Consider the following 14,208-nt stretch of genomic DNA (forward strand, 5'->3'; position numbering starts at 1 on the left):
TATGTTTAGCAAGATCATTTCAGGTGTGTATTAGAACCTCAGAGGGGATGTAATCCAAAACACGAAAACTCTCTACCTCTCCTCATCCCTTCTTACTTTCTCTGTCTCTATCCAACAATAAATAAATAAAAATATTTGTAAAAGGATATTTGATACTTACGAGAGAAAACCTGGGGAGCAGGAGGTAGAACACCTAGCTTAGCGCGCACAACCATGGTAGCAAGGACACACAGCTCCAAGCCCCTGGTCCCTACCTGCAAGAGGGAAGTTTCACAAGTGGTGAACCTGTGCTGCAGGTGTCTCTTTCTCTCTCTTCCCTCACAGTGTCTCTCTGTCTCTATCCAAAATAAATAAATATAAATAAATGAATGAATGAATGAATAAATAAATAAATACAATTAAGATTTAGTTATGGTGGTCTGGGAGGCAGCACAGTGGATAAAATGGTGAGTTCTCAAGCATGAGGCCCTGAGTTCAATCTCTAGCAGCACATGTACCAGAGTGATGTCTGGTTCTCTTTCTTTCTCTCTCTCTCTCTCTCTCTCTCTGTCTCTCACTCTAACTCTACCTCTACCTCTCTCTCCAATTTCTCTCATTAATAAATAAATAAAATCTTTTTTAAAAGATTTAGTTCTGAATGTGGTGAAATAACCATATGTGTAGATGATGCTATTTCTTCACCACATGATATTTGTTCAGTCTTTTCAGGTTTTTCCCTTCCAGAATCTTGGCAGAAGTTAAAGCTGAAACGATAAATGATCAAGTAAGATATTTAGTTAGTTAGTGAGTGAGTTATCATGCCAGAGGCTCATATCTGTGCAATCTAACTGCTCCAAGCTGATTTTTCCTCCAGAGAAAGAGAGAGAAAGAGACCAGTTTCCTCCATATCATTAGCACCTCCCAGTAGAGCTGAGGCTCAAACGTGAGGTGTGCACATGGTAAGACATGCACCCTACCTAATGAGCTATCTTTCTCTGGCCAAAGCAAGGCTTCTAAGAACCAGCAAAGAACTCAGTGTGATTGGGGTAGATAGCAAAATGCTTATGCAAAGACACTCTCATGCCTGAGGTTCTGAAGTCCCAGGTTCAATTCCCTACACCACCCTAAGCCAGAGGTGAGCAGTGCTCTGGTGAGAAAAAAAAAAAAAAAGCCAATGTGTATATATATATATTTTTTTGCCTCCAGGGTTATTGCTGGGGCTCACTCAGTGCCTGCATCATGAATCCACCGCTCCTGGAGGCCATTTTTCCCCTTTTTGTTGCCCTTGTTGTTGTAGCCTCGTTGTGGTTATTATTGTTATTGTTATTGTTGATGCCATTCATTGTTGGATAGGACAGAGAGAAATGGGGAGAGGAGGGGAAGACAGACAGGGGGAGAGAAAGACAGACACCTGCAGACCTGCTTCACCACCTGTGAAGTGACTCCCCTGCAGGTGGGGAGCTGAGGGCTTGAACCGGGATCCTTACGCTGGCCCTCACAATTTGCTCCATGTGAGCTTAACCCGCTGCACTACAGCCTGACCCCCCCAGTGCGTATAATTTATCTAGCCTCTCAAGGGCCAGATGGTGATGCTCTTAGACTGTACACATAACCATGCGCAAGGATCCAGGTTCAAGCCCTGATCCCCACATTCAGAGGGGAAATCTTCATGAGCATAAAGCAATGCTGCAGGCGTCTCCCCTCTTTTCCTCCGTATCTCTCTCTGTCTCTGTCAGAAAAAAAAAGTCATGAACCCCGGTTTGAGCCCCCGGCTCCCCACCTGCAGGGGAGTCGCTTCACAGGCGGTGAAGCAGGTCTGCAGGTGTCTATCTTTCTCTCCCCCTCTCTGTCTTCCCCTCCTCTCCCCATTTCTCTCTGTCCTATCCAATAATGATGACAAGAACAACTACAACAATAAAACAACAAGGGCAACAAAAGGGAATAAATATTTAAATAATAAACAATAATAATAAATAATAATAATAATATTTTTTAAAGTCATGAGGATTCAGTTACCATCCGAGCCCCAATGATAACCTTGGAGGCTAAGAAAAAAAAACTATATATATATATATATATATATATATATATATCCCAAAATGTGTCTGATTATGATTTCTAGACCTTGTTATATAATTCTCTTTAGAGTGCTTACCTCTGATAATTTTGATTATTGCCTTTTCTAAATGTCTAGGTCAGAACAAATAGTCAAGGAAGGAAGGAAGGAAGGAAGGAAGGAAAGAAGGAAGGAAGGAAGGAAAGAAAGAGAAAGAAAGAAAAGAGTGGCCCCAGAGGTAGCACAATGGATAAAGCATTGGATTCTAAAGCATGAAGTCCCAAATTTAATCCCCGACAGCATATCTACCAGAGTGATATCTGGTTCTTTCTCTCTCTCCTCTTATCTTTCCCATGAATAAATAAATAAAATATTTTTTAAAAAAGGAGAAAATAAAAGAAATAAAGGAAAGAAGCTATAACTCAGGGGCTGGTACAGTGGCGCACCTGGTTGAGCGCACATGTTGCAGTGTGCAAGGACCCAGGTTCCAGCCCCCTGTCCCCACCTGCAAGGGGAAAGCTTCACAGGTGGTGAAGCAGTGTTGCAGGTGTCTTTCTCCCTATCTCCCCTACCCTCTCAATTTCTGACTCTCTCTCTATCCAATAAATAAATAAAGATAATTTAAAACATTTTTAAAAGAAGCTACAACTCTGTAAAGATTTGCACTGGGACCCACGTTCAAGCCCCTGTCCCCACCTACAAGAGCAGAGCTTCATGAATGATAAAGCACTGCTGCAGGTGTACCTCTCTCTCTCTCTCTCTCTCTCTAACTACCTCTCTCCCTGTTCTCCCCCTTCCCTCTTAATTTCTCTGTCTGTATCCAATAAAATAAAAATCTTAAAAATTAAATTAATAAAATTTTAAAAGCTGTGGTCCAAGAGGTGGCTCACTGGATAAAACACTGGATCTCATGCATGAGGTCCCGAGTTCAATTCCCGGCAGCACATGTACCACAGTGATGTCTGGTTCTTTCTCTCTCTTTCTATCTTTCTCGTTAATAAATAGATAAGCTCTAAAAAAATTTTTTTAAAGCTTACACCCATTTGAACAAATGATGCCAGGTTGCACTACCTGTTATATTCATAAGGTAAGATAGTTTCCACTGAGTCCAATCTACTTGACTACAACAAAGGGAAAAACTGATTAATAATACATGCCGAAGTAAGGTAGCACTTGCAAAATGCATAATGAAGTAACTGAAATGTAATTGGGTATATTGCTCCAATTTATAACTGTATAATTATAAATGTATAACTCAGTGCATTTATACATTTATAACATGGTACAGTTATAAATATTTAACACAGTATAGCTATAAATTCATAACATTTCATTCATCTCTTATCACTGGGTTCTCTCAATACATAAATTTTTCAGAGACCTCAGCCTTTCTTAACCTCTTTTAATTATAGAACCCTTTTAAAGTATGATGAAAGCTTGGACCCTTCTCCCAGGGCACAAAACACACAATCACCAACTTCTCTGTTCTGTTTGAAGTGAGAAGTCGTAGGGTCTCTGATTTAAGGGACTTGGGTCAAGAAGCTGAGATAATGAAAGCTACCTAAAAAGAGCTTTTCTGGCATTAATTCGAACATTCTGATTAGGAATCATTCTAAAATATACTTCATTCTTTCCTGTCTTAAACAGAACATGATAATCACAATTCAATTATCTTTTCCTGACAGAGTCAATTTAGAGCCTCGGACATATTTATTTTTGTTTGTTTTTCACCAGAGCACTGATCAGCTCTGGTTCCTAGTTATATGGGTGTGTGGTGGGGAAGGGGGAGTGAACCTAGGACTTTGGAGCCCCAGGCATGAGAGTCTCTTTGCATAACCATAATGCTATCTACCCCTCCCCCAGGGTCAATCTGTACAACAATCACATTTGCTTTTTGCTGTGACATACTCTGGAGCAAAAGAAGTAAGAGGAAAAAAAAAGAGAAAAAAAAGAAGAACCCCCCCCAAAAAAAAAAAGAGTAAGAGCTATACTAGGGCAGGGGTGGGGGAGATAGCTTAATAGTTACACAAAGAGACTCTCATGCCTGAAGCTCCAACATCCCAGGTTCAACCCTAAACCAGAGCTGAGCAGGGCTCTTGTAAAAAACAAATAAATGCCACAATGATAAAACAACAAGGGCAACAAAAGGGGGGGGAAATGGTCTCCAGGAGCAGTGGATTCGTGGTGCAGCCCCAGCAATAACCCTGGAGGCCAAAAAAAAAAAATTTAAATAAATAGTGGTCCAGGAGGTGGCGCAGTGGATAAAGCATTGGACTCTCAAGCATGAAGTCCTGAGTTCAACCCCCGGCAGCACATGTACCAGAGTGATGTCTGGCTCTTTCCCTCTCCTCCTATGTTTCCCATTAATAAATAAATGAAATCTTTTTTAAAAATTAAATAAATAAATACCCCATAGGACCTTGCCCTCAACTTGGACCAACAATGGCAGAGAATGTTCCATCCTCCGAAGGGAGAATGGACAACATACTCTATGCTACACCTGAGGAAGATGGGTCAATACTAGGGCAGCATGGAATGTTCCTACTCATGACCACAAAATGTGAGCTCAGATCTAGAGAGGGATGCAGAGGTCACACAGGCTCCTAAAGCTAATTATGGGGCCCAGATCACATCAAATCGATGGGGTTTACAGTCAACAATATTTATATCCCTTTCCTGTTGGGCTAGCGTTGCGAGAAAGAGAGATGACCCAGGAAGCAGGCTAATGGCGGCAGGACAATTCAAATCTTTATTCATTTGAGCGCCCCACAGTCAGCGCTAGCACACCTGGTCAAGCCACATGGCACAAACTGCAATGGCCGGCCAGCCTCTCGGTCTGCATGCCTGCCTCCTCCAGGTCAGGATACGGAAGAGACAAAAGAGACAAGACCAAAATGGAAGTGACTTGGCAATACCATACATGGTTAGGAAAGGGGTAGAGAAAAGCAAAGGGGGGCGGGAATGGTATGGACCTCCCCAGCAACTGTTGCTAGGGGTTCAACTGGTAGTATTAGCAATACCCTGTGGGGAATTAGGAAGGAGACCTTTAGTCATGTGTAAGACAAAGCAGAAGATTGATATGTAGATAATAAAAGGACAGGCCGGGAGTCGGGCAGTAGCTCAGTGGGTTAACCCGCACGTGGCACAAAGCACAAGGACTGGCATAAGGATCCTGGTTCGAGCCCCCGGCTCCCCACCTGTAAGGCAGTACCTTCACAGGTGGTGAAGCAGGTCTGCAGGTATCTATCTTTCTCTCCCCGTCTCTGTCTTCCCCTCCTCTCTCCATTTCTCTCTGTCTTGTACAATAACAACAACAATAATAACTACAGCAGCAATGAAAAACAAGGGCAACAAAAGGGAAAATAAATAAATATAAAAAATTTAAAAATAATAAATAAATAAATAAATAAATAAAAGGATGGGCCATAGTATCAGGGAATGCAGGGTGCTTTGTGAGGCTCCTCACAATTTCCCAACATCTCCCCCTTTCTTTTAATCTAATGGCCATAGTATCAGGAATTCAGGATGCTTTGTGAGGCAGGGAGTCTGATAAGATGGGGCACACCTTTGGGTTTACTCTTGTCTCTCATTGTTCAACCTCTCGGGAGAGAGAGAAACTGACAGGACAGACACACTCCTCAGGTCAAACCCTGCCAAGCTCAACCACATCCTCACAATTTCCGGACACTTTCCCATATTAGGGAGCTACTCTCTTCCCTGATCCAGCTTTCTGGTCCTTTTCCCAGTCATGACATCATCTCCCAGACAATAACTTGGATCCACCTGCATATCCAATTTCAGGCTCAGGCAAAAAAAAAAAAAAAAAAAAAAACTAGTATATCTACAGGCCCTTTGAAATATGTCTACTAGCTATCTACAAAATGGAGGAACCCCCACACACACACTTCATCTGAGCTTTTCCAGCCTTTATGTCCACGATTGGTCAACAATTTGTTTGGCTTTGTATGTTAACTCTCTTTTCAGCCACCAGGTTCCAGATGCTAGCAGGATGCCAACCAGACTTCCCTGGACAGACAACCCCACCAATGTGCCTTGGAGCTCCGCTTCCCCAGAGCCCTTCCCCACTAGGGAAAGAGAGAGACAGGCTGGGAGTATGGATCGACCTGTCAATGTCCATGTTCAGTGGGGAAGCAATTACAGAAGCCAGATCTTCCACCTTCTGCATCCCACAATGATCTTGGGTCCACACTCCTAGAGGGTTAAAGAATAGGAAAGCTATCAGGGGAGGGGATGGGATACGGAGGTCTGGTGGTGGGAATTGTGTGAAGTTGTACCCCTACTATCCTATGGTTTTGCCAATGTTTCCTTTTTATAAATTAAAAAAATAAAAAGAAAAACAAATAAATATATAAAAAAAGACAAACACTATATGCTCCTGAACCAAACAGCCAGAGCTCCTACCCTAACAAAGAACCCAAGTTTATGTATAAGTATGACTCTATTTATTGGATAGAGACAGAGAAAAAATCCTGATGGAAAGGGAAGATAAAGGGGGAAGGAGAACACCTGCATCACTGCTTCAACGCTTGTGAAGCTTTCCCCCTGGCAGGTGGGGACCAGGAGGCTCAAACCTGGGTCCTTGTACACTGTCACACGTGCGCTCAGACAGGTGGGCCACCATTTCGGCCCCATGTATGCCTCTTTGTTTTTGACTCTCAGTTGTCTGTATGGCTCCTCCCTACTCATCCACCTCCATCCACAAACAGGATCGAGAACAATTCCTTAACTTGTAGAATAATTTAACTATCAATGAGACTCTCATGCCTGAGGCTCCAAAGTCCCAGGTTCATACCACCAGAAACCATAGCTGAGCAGTGCTCTAGTGAAAAAAAAAAAATCCCCAAAAGACTGTAATGAGAGCAGGAGAGTTATGAATGATGTCTACTCTGGCTCTTCAGGAGAGTGTTTGTTTGTTTACTTCTCTGGATTTTAGTTGTGTTCATTACAATGTACCAGGCTAGGTTTCTGAAACTACTAAAAAAAAAAAAAAAAAAACTGGGAGTCGGGCGGTGGCACAGCGGGTTAAGTGCACATGGCGCAAAGCGCAAGGACCGGCATAAGGATCCTGGTTTGAGCCCCCGGCTCCCCACCTGCAGGGGAGTCACTTCACAGGTGGTGAAGCAGGTCTGCAGGTGTCTCCCTTTCTCTCCCCCTCTCTGTCTTCCCCTCCTCTCTCCATTTCTCTCTGTCCTATCCAACAATGACGACATCAATAACACCAACAACGTTAAACAACAAGGGCAACAAAAGGGAAAATAAATAAATAAATAAATATTTAAATTTTTTTAAAAAAGAAAAGAAAAACTGCTAAAGCAGTAGCGGAACCTCAGTAGTTACTGTTTTCAGATGCATGGCCCAGGAGGCATAGCAATCTGGTGCTCGCTTGTGCGCATGCACTCTCTCTCTGTCTCTCTCTCTCTCCGTCCTTTTAGATTATAATCATCATCATCATTATTATTATTGTTATTATCTTTATTGAATAGAGACAGAAGGAAGGAGGAGATAGAGGGAAAGAGAGACAGCTGCAACACTGCTTCACCATTCGCAAAGCTTTTCCCCTACAGGTGGGTACAGGGGCTCGAGCCTGGGTCCTTGTGCATTGTAAATGTGCACTCAACCAGGTGTGCCACAACTCACTCTCTCTCTCTCTCTCTCTCTCTCTCATCTCTCTCTCTCTCTCACACACACACACACACACACACACACACAAATAAATCTTAGGCCAGTGAAATAGCTTACTTGGATAGTATGCTACGTTACCATGTGTGACCCAGATTTATGTCCGGCCCAATTGAAAGATTTGTTGCTGTACTGTCTCTCTACCCACACCCTCTCTCCCTCTCCTCTCTCTGTCTCTATCTGAAAGCAACAACAACAAATCAAATAAGGAGGCTGGGTGGTGGCACACCTCGTTGTGAGGTAAAGAAATAAGGGTTAACTTTTTTTTATATTTATTTATTTTCCCTTTTGTTACCCTTGTTTTTTTATTGTTGTTGTAGTTATTATTGGTGTTGTTACTGATGTCATTGTTGTTAGATAGGACAGAGCGAAATGGAGAGAGGAGGGGAGGCAGAGAGGGGGAGAGAAAGATAGACACCTACACATCTGCTTCACCACCTGTGAAGAGACTCCCCCCTGCAGGTGGGGAGCCAGGGGCTTGAACCGGGATCCTTCCGTCGGTCTTTGTGCTTTGCATCACATGCGCTTAACTCGCTGAGCTACTACCCGACTACCACTTTTTTTTTTTAAAACTAGAGCACTGATCAGCTCTGGTTTTTGGTGGTGCAGAGGAGATTGAACCTGGAACTTCAGGGCCTCAGGGAAGAGAGTCTCTTTGCGTAACCATTATGCTATCTACCCTTGCCACTTTTTTTTATATTAATGATTTACAAAATTATAAGGTAACAGGGGTATTAATTCCACACCATTCCTACCATCAGAGTTCTGTGACCCCCATCCTCCTCCAGCAGAAATTGCACTAGTTCTCCCAAGGTTACAGATATGGGTTGACTATCTGTATCTATCTATCCAATAATAAAGAAATAAATAAATATTTTTTAAATAGCATAATGGTTATGCAAAGAGACTCTCATGCTTGAGGCTCCAAAGTCCCAGGTTCAGTCCTTATCATCATAAGCCAGAGCAGAGCAGTGCTCTGTTAAAATAAAATAAAATAAATAGATTAAAAATTGACTTTCAGAGCATGTGGTCTAATCTCTGTGCTAGATTTCCTACTTTAACATGTGGTCTAATCTCTGTGCTAGATTTCCTACTTTAACTTTTACTTTTTTTAAGAAAAAAAGTAATGAAAAGGTGTTTAGGGCAGTGAAATGACTATGCGTGATATCACAGCGATGGATACACACACCATTATATGTTTGTCCAAGCTGACAGGATTATACCACGCCAAAGAGTGAGTCAAGATGCAAGCCCCGACCTTTGGCCATAATGGTGTGTCAATGCAGGTTCCTTAGCTGTGACAAACATAGTCAACGACTGCCACCTCTCCAGATTCAAAGGAGGTCTCGAAACTTTACATCAGGCTCAACCTGACACTGTTGACTGGCTACGGAAGAAGGGCAAACGCTAGAAGAAGAAGCTGTGACAAATGCACCATTCTAGTGGGGGTGCTGACAGGAGAGGCTGAGCATGTGTGGGAAGGGGCTAGGGAAAAATCTATGCTGCCTTCTCAATTTTGCTGTGAATCTAAAAGTGCTAGGAAAAACAAAGCCTATGGGGCTGGGCAGTGGTGTGCCTGGTTGAGAGCACACATTACAGTGTGCAAGGATCCAGGTTCAAGACCCTCATCCTCACCTGCAGTAGGGAAGCTTCCCAAGTAGTGAAACAGGGCTGTGGGTCTGTCTGCCTCTCTGTCTGTCTGTCTATCTATCTATTTTCCCCTTCCCTTTCCATTCCTCTGTCTCTATCCAATAAATAAATAAATTTTAATTTAAAAAAAAGTGTCATACATCAGAGGACTGATAACCAAAATATACAATGAACTCACCAAAGTCAACAATAAAAGAAAAACAAAGAGCCTATTAGAGGTTGTACCTGAGTCTCAACAACTGTACTGTAAACCATGAATACCCCCAATAAAATATATTTTTTAAAATGTGGAGCCAGGAGACAACCTAACAGTTCTGCAAAAAAGTCTTTCCTGCCTGCTAAAGCTCTGAGGTCCCAGGTTTAATCCCCAGCACCATAATAAGCCATAGCTGAACAGTGCTCTGGTAAAAAAAATTAAATAAAAAGTTTGAATATCACAAAATATGGAATCATAAAAACAAAGTTAAAAAAATAAATAGTTTTTGGCCTATCTGTACTTTTTTTTTTTGCCTCCAGGGTTATTGCTGGGGCTCAGTGCCTGCACTACGAATCCACTGCTCCTGGAGGCTATTTTCTCCCCTTTATTGGCTATTTTCTCCCCTTTGTTGCCCTTGTTGTTTATCGTGGTCCTTGTTATTATTGTTATTGCTATTGTTGTTGCTGGATAGGACAGAGAGAAATGGAAAGAGGAGGGGAAGACAGAGAGGGGGAGAGAAGGATAGAGATCTGCTTCACCGCTTGTAAAATGACTCTCCTGCAGGTGGGGAGCCGGGGGCTCCAATCGGGATCCTTACACCAGTCGGTGCGCTTAAACCCGCTGCGCTATCAACTGGTTCCCCCGGTACTTTTTTTTTTTTTTAAGATGTATTTGTTAGTGGAGAGAAAGAACCAGAATATCACTCTGGTACACAGGATGTTGAGGGTTGAACCCCAGATTGCATGCTTGAGTATCCAATGCCCATCGACTGTACCACCTTTCAGGCCTAGATGTCTGTGCTTTCTTCCGTTCTTTCTTTCATTCCTTCCTTCTTTCTTTCTTTTTTGTCTCCAGGACTATTGCTGGGGCTCAGTGCCTACACTACGAATCCACTGCTCCAGGAGGCTAATTTTTTTCCCTTTTGTTGCCCTTGTTCTTTATTGTTGTTGTTGTTATTGCTGTCACTGTTTTTGGATAGTACAAAGAAATCGAGAGAGGAGTGTTGGTATGCATGAGACCCCTTCTGTTTCATTGGTTTAATACCCCCTGCTTAACACTGTATTCTATTTACATAACCTCTACAGGGCATTGGTTCAATCCCCACTGGTTCATGATATGTTTTTGCTCCGCCCCCTCTCCTTGTCTCACACTGATTTTCACCAGTCACTTTTCTCTCCACCCCCTCTGCGTCGCATCCTGTTCCCACCCTACTGGGCTAGTATATTTATAAGGACAAGATTGTTGTTTGTAGTAGTTAGTTTATCTTAGCTCGGCTTAGATTGTGCTGCGTCCTGCATGAATAAAGAGATAACTGCCTACAGCTCAACCATGAGTCCTTGGTCGTCTGTTACCCGCCCGTGAAGCCAGCCCGGAGAAAACAACAGAGGAGGGGAAAACAGAAAGGGGGGGGAAGAGAAAGATAGACACCTGCAGACCTGCTTCACTGCTTGTGAAGCCACCACCATGCAGGTGGGGAGCCGGAAGCTAGAACAAGGATCCTTATGCCAGTCCTTGTGCTTCGCACCATGTGTGCTTAACCTGCTGCACTACAGCCCGGGCCCCCATCTGTCTTTTCTAACTATCTACCAAGGTTTTATTATTTTTTCTCTCTCTTTCCAATTTACTAGAAAGGACAGAGAGAGATTGGGAGAGGAGGGGAAGAGAGAAAGGGAGTGAGAAAGGTAAGATACCTGCAAACCTGCTTCTCGGCTCATGAAGCCTCCCATCTACAGGTGGTGAGCGGGGGCTTGAACCTAGGACCTTGCACATGGTAATATGTGCGTTTAACTGGGTGTGAGACCAGACTCCTTTTCCATGCAATTTTTTAAATATTTATTTATTCCCTTTTGCTGCCCTAGTTGTTTTATTATTGTAGTTATTATTGTTGTCGTCGTTACTGGATAGAACAGAGAGAAATGGAGAGAGGAGGGGAAGACAGAGGGGGAGAAATAGACACCTGCAGACGGGCTTCACCGCCTGTAAAGAGACTCCCCCGTAGGTGGGGGTCAGGGGGCTCGAACAGGGATCCCTCCGCCAGTCCTTGCGCTTTGCGCCATGTGTGCTTAACCCGCTGCGCTACCGTCCGACTACCTACCATTCAATTTTTAATAACAGTAACAAGGGATTGGACATTGTATGATTATGGAAATTTAGAGTATTAAACATAAAATTTGACACTTAACAAAGGTGCAATCTCAGAATAAAAGTAGAAAGAACACTTTTAAGAACAAGAGCCCCAAAAGGAAATAACTTACATAGAGGAACTTTCAGCTATTTATTTGTTAAATTTCTTTGCTAGGAAGTCTATTGAAATAAAGAAAGCTGGGGGTTGGGGGCAGGGTGTCCGGAGGTAGCGCAGTGTGTTAAGTGCACTTGACACGAAGCACAAGGACCGGCATAAGGATCACGGGGCGTTAAGGATCCGGGTTCGAGCCTCCGTCTCCCCACCTGCTGCAGGGGGGGGGTCGCTTCACAATCAGTGAAGCAGGTCTGCAGGTATCTGTCTCTCCCCCTCTCTGTCTTCCTCTCCTCTCTCCATTTCTGTCTTATCCAGCAACAACAGCAGCAGCAACAACAATGGGGAAAAAAGATGGCCACCAAGATCAGTGGATTCATAGTGCAGACACTCTCTCAGCGATAACCCTGGGGGCAAAAAAAAATGCACAAGGATCAGGGTTCAAGCCCTTGGTCCCCACCTGCAAGGGGAAAGCTTCATGAGTGGTGGAGCAGGGCTGCAGGTATCTCTGTCTCTTACCTTCTCTATCTCCCCCTCCTCTCTCAATTTCTGTCTCTATCCAGTAACAAAGAAATAAACCCGTTTACCTGTAATTTTATGAATCAATATTAAATCACTAATAAAAAAAAAGAGGGGGTCGGGTGGTAGCGCAACCGGTTAAGCACAGGTGGCGCAAAGCACAAGGACCAGCGTAAGGATCCCGATTTGAGCCCCCGGCTTCCCACTTGCAGAGGGGTCGCTTCACAGGCGATGAAGCAGGTCTGCAGGTGTCCATCTTTCTCTCCCCCTCTCTATCTCCCCTCCTCTCTACATTTCTCTCTGTCCTATCCATCAACAATAGCAACGACAACAGTAATAATAACGACAACAACAAGGGTAACAACAAGGACAACAAAAGGAATAAAACAGTCTCCAGGAGCAGTGGATTCGAAGTGCAGGCACCAAGCCCCAGCAATAACTCTGGAGGCAAAAAAAAAATGAAGTTGCACTTGAGTACAAAAAATAATTTCTTAAATTCTGTTTCTTATTTATAACATTGGATCCTCTTTTATTTTTATCAGAGAGATAGAACAGAGCACACTGCTCAGTTCTAGCTAAAGGTGGTGCTGGGGATTGAACCTGGGACCTCAGAGCCTCAGATATGAAATTATTTTACATAATCATTATGCTGTCTCCCCAGTCCGAATCAAAGCATTAAAATCAATATTTCCCTCAGGAGAAGGTAAACTCCAAGTTTAAAACTTTGAAGAGCAAACATGCAGGCCCAGAACTGATTTGAATCCCACCCACCCCAACTTTCCCCTTGAAAGCCTGCAGTGAAACCACACCCCGCACTGTGTTCATTTCCCAGTGTCCCCTCCTACCAGAACAGTCCCTCCAAAAAAACTAGACTTGGAAAGGAGGAGTCAGAACTCAGTCTTGCTCACTCATGCCACTTGAATTGATTACTTCAGAAAGAAATGGGTCATCTTACAATTACAAAACCAAGGCTTCCAGGAATGGAATCAAGAAGTCACCGACAGGGGCAGAAGTAGAAAGCATAATGGTTATGCAAAAAAAAAAAAAAAAAAAAAACTCTGGGGATTCAAACGGTAGCACAGCAGGTTAAGCGCACACGTGGCGCAAAGCGCAGGGACCGGCATAAGGATCCCGGTTCGAGCCCCCAGCTCCCCACCTGCAAGGGGAGTCGCTTCACAGATGGGTGAAGCAGGTCTGCAGGTGTCTGTCTTTCTCTCCTCTCTCTGTCTTCCCCTCCTCTCTCCATTTCTCTCTGTCCTATCCAACAAGGACGGCATCAATAATAACTGCAACGATAAAACAAGGACAACAATTGGAAATAAATATTTAAAAAAAAACCTCTGATGTCTGAGGCTCCAAAGGCCCAGGTTCAGTCCCCCTACACCTCCATAAACTAGAGCTGAGCATGCTCTGGTGAAAAAGAAAGAGGAAGGGAGCTAGGGAGGGAGGGAAGAAGAAAGGAAGAAGGGGGGGGCTGAGTGGTGGTGTACATAGCACTCCACTCAAGGACCAGGGTTCAAGCCCCCTCTCCCTACCTACAGGGAGGACGCTTCACAAGCAGTGAAGCTAGTCTACAGGTGTCTATCTCTCTCTCTTTTAAATATTATTTCTTTATTCCCTTTTGTTGCCCTTGTTTTATCGTTGCAGTTATTCTTATTGTTATTGATGTCGTTGTTGTTGAATAGGGCAGAGAGAAATGGAAAGAGGGGGAGAGAAAGATAGACACCTACAGACCTGCTTCACCGCCTGTGAAGCGACTCCCCTGCAGGTGGGGAGCGGGGGCTCGAACTAGGATCCTTGACGTTCCTTGTGTTTTGCGCCACCTGCGCTTAACCCGCTGTGCTACCGCCCAACTCCCTTATCTTTCTGTCT

General features: G+C 43.7%; 1 long non-coding RNA gene across 4 annotated transcripts in view; it reads right to left on the bottom strand.

Moving 5' to 3' along the window:
* LOC132535719 (uncharacterized) overlaps positions 1-14,208 on the bottom strand; it is a 193,712-nt gene that overhangs the window by 172,099 nt on the left and 7,405 nt on the right. For 2 of the 4 annotated variants that reach the window (XR_009547432.1, XR_009547431.1), the window contains exon 2: positions 3,107-3,156. This is a non-coding gene — a long non-coding RNA (uncharacterized LOC132535719). Of the gene's footprint in view, positions 1-652; positions 744-3,106; positions 3,157-4,822; positions 4,876-14,208 lie in introns of those variants that run through there. The other 2 variants (XR_009547433.1, XR_009547434.1) reach the window with 2 other exon arrangements.

Source organism: Erinaceus europaeus, chromosome X, assembly GCF_950295315.1.
Source record: "Erinaceus europaeus chromosome X, mEriEur2.1, whole genome shotgun sequence".
Classification (NCBI taxonomy): domain Eukaryota; kingdom Metazoa; phylum Chordata; class Mammalia; order Eulipotyphla; family Erinaceidae; genus Erinaceus; species Erinaceus europaeus.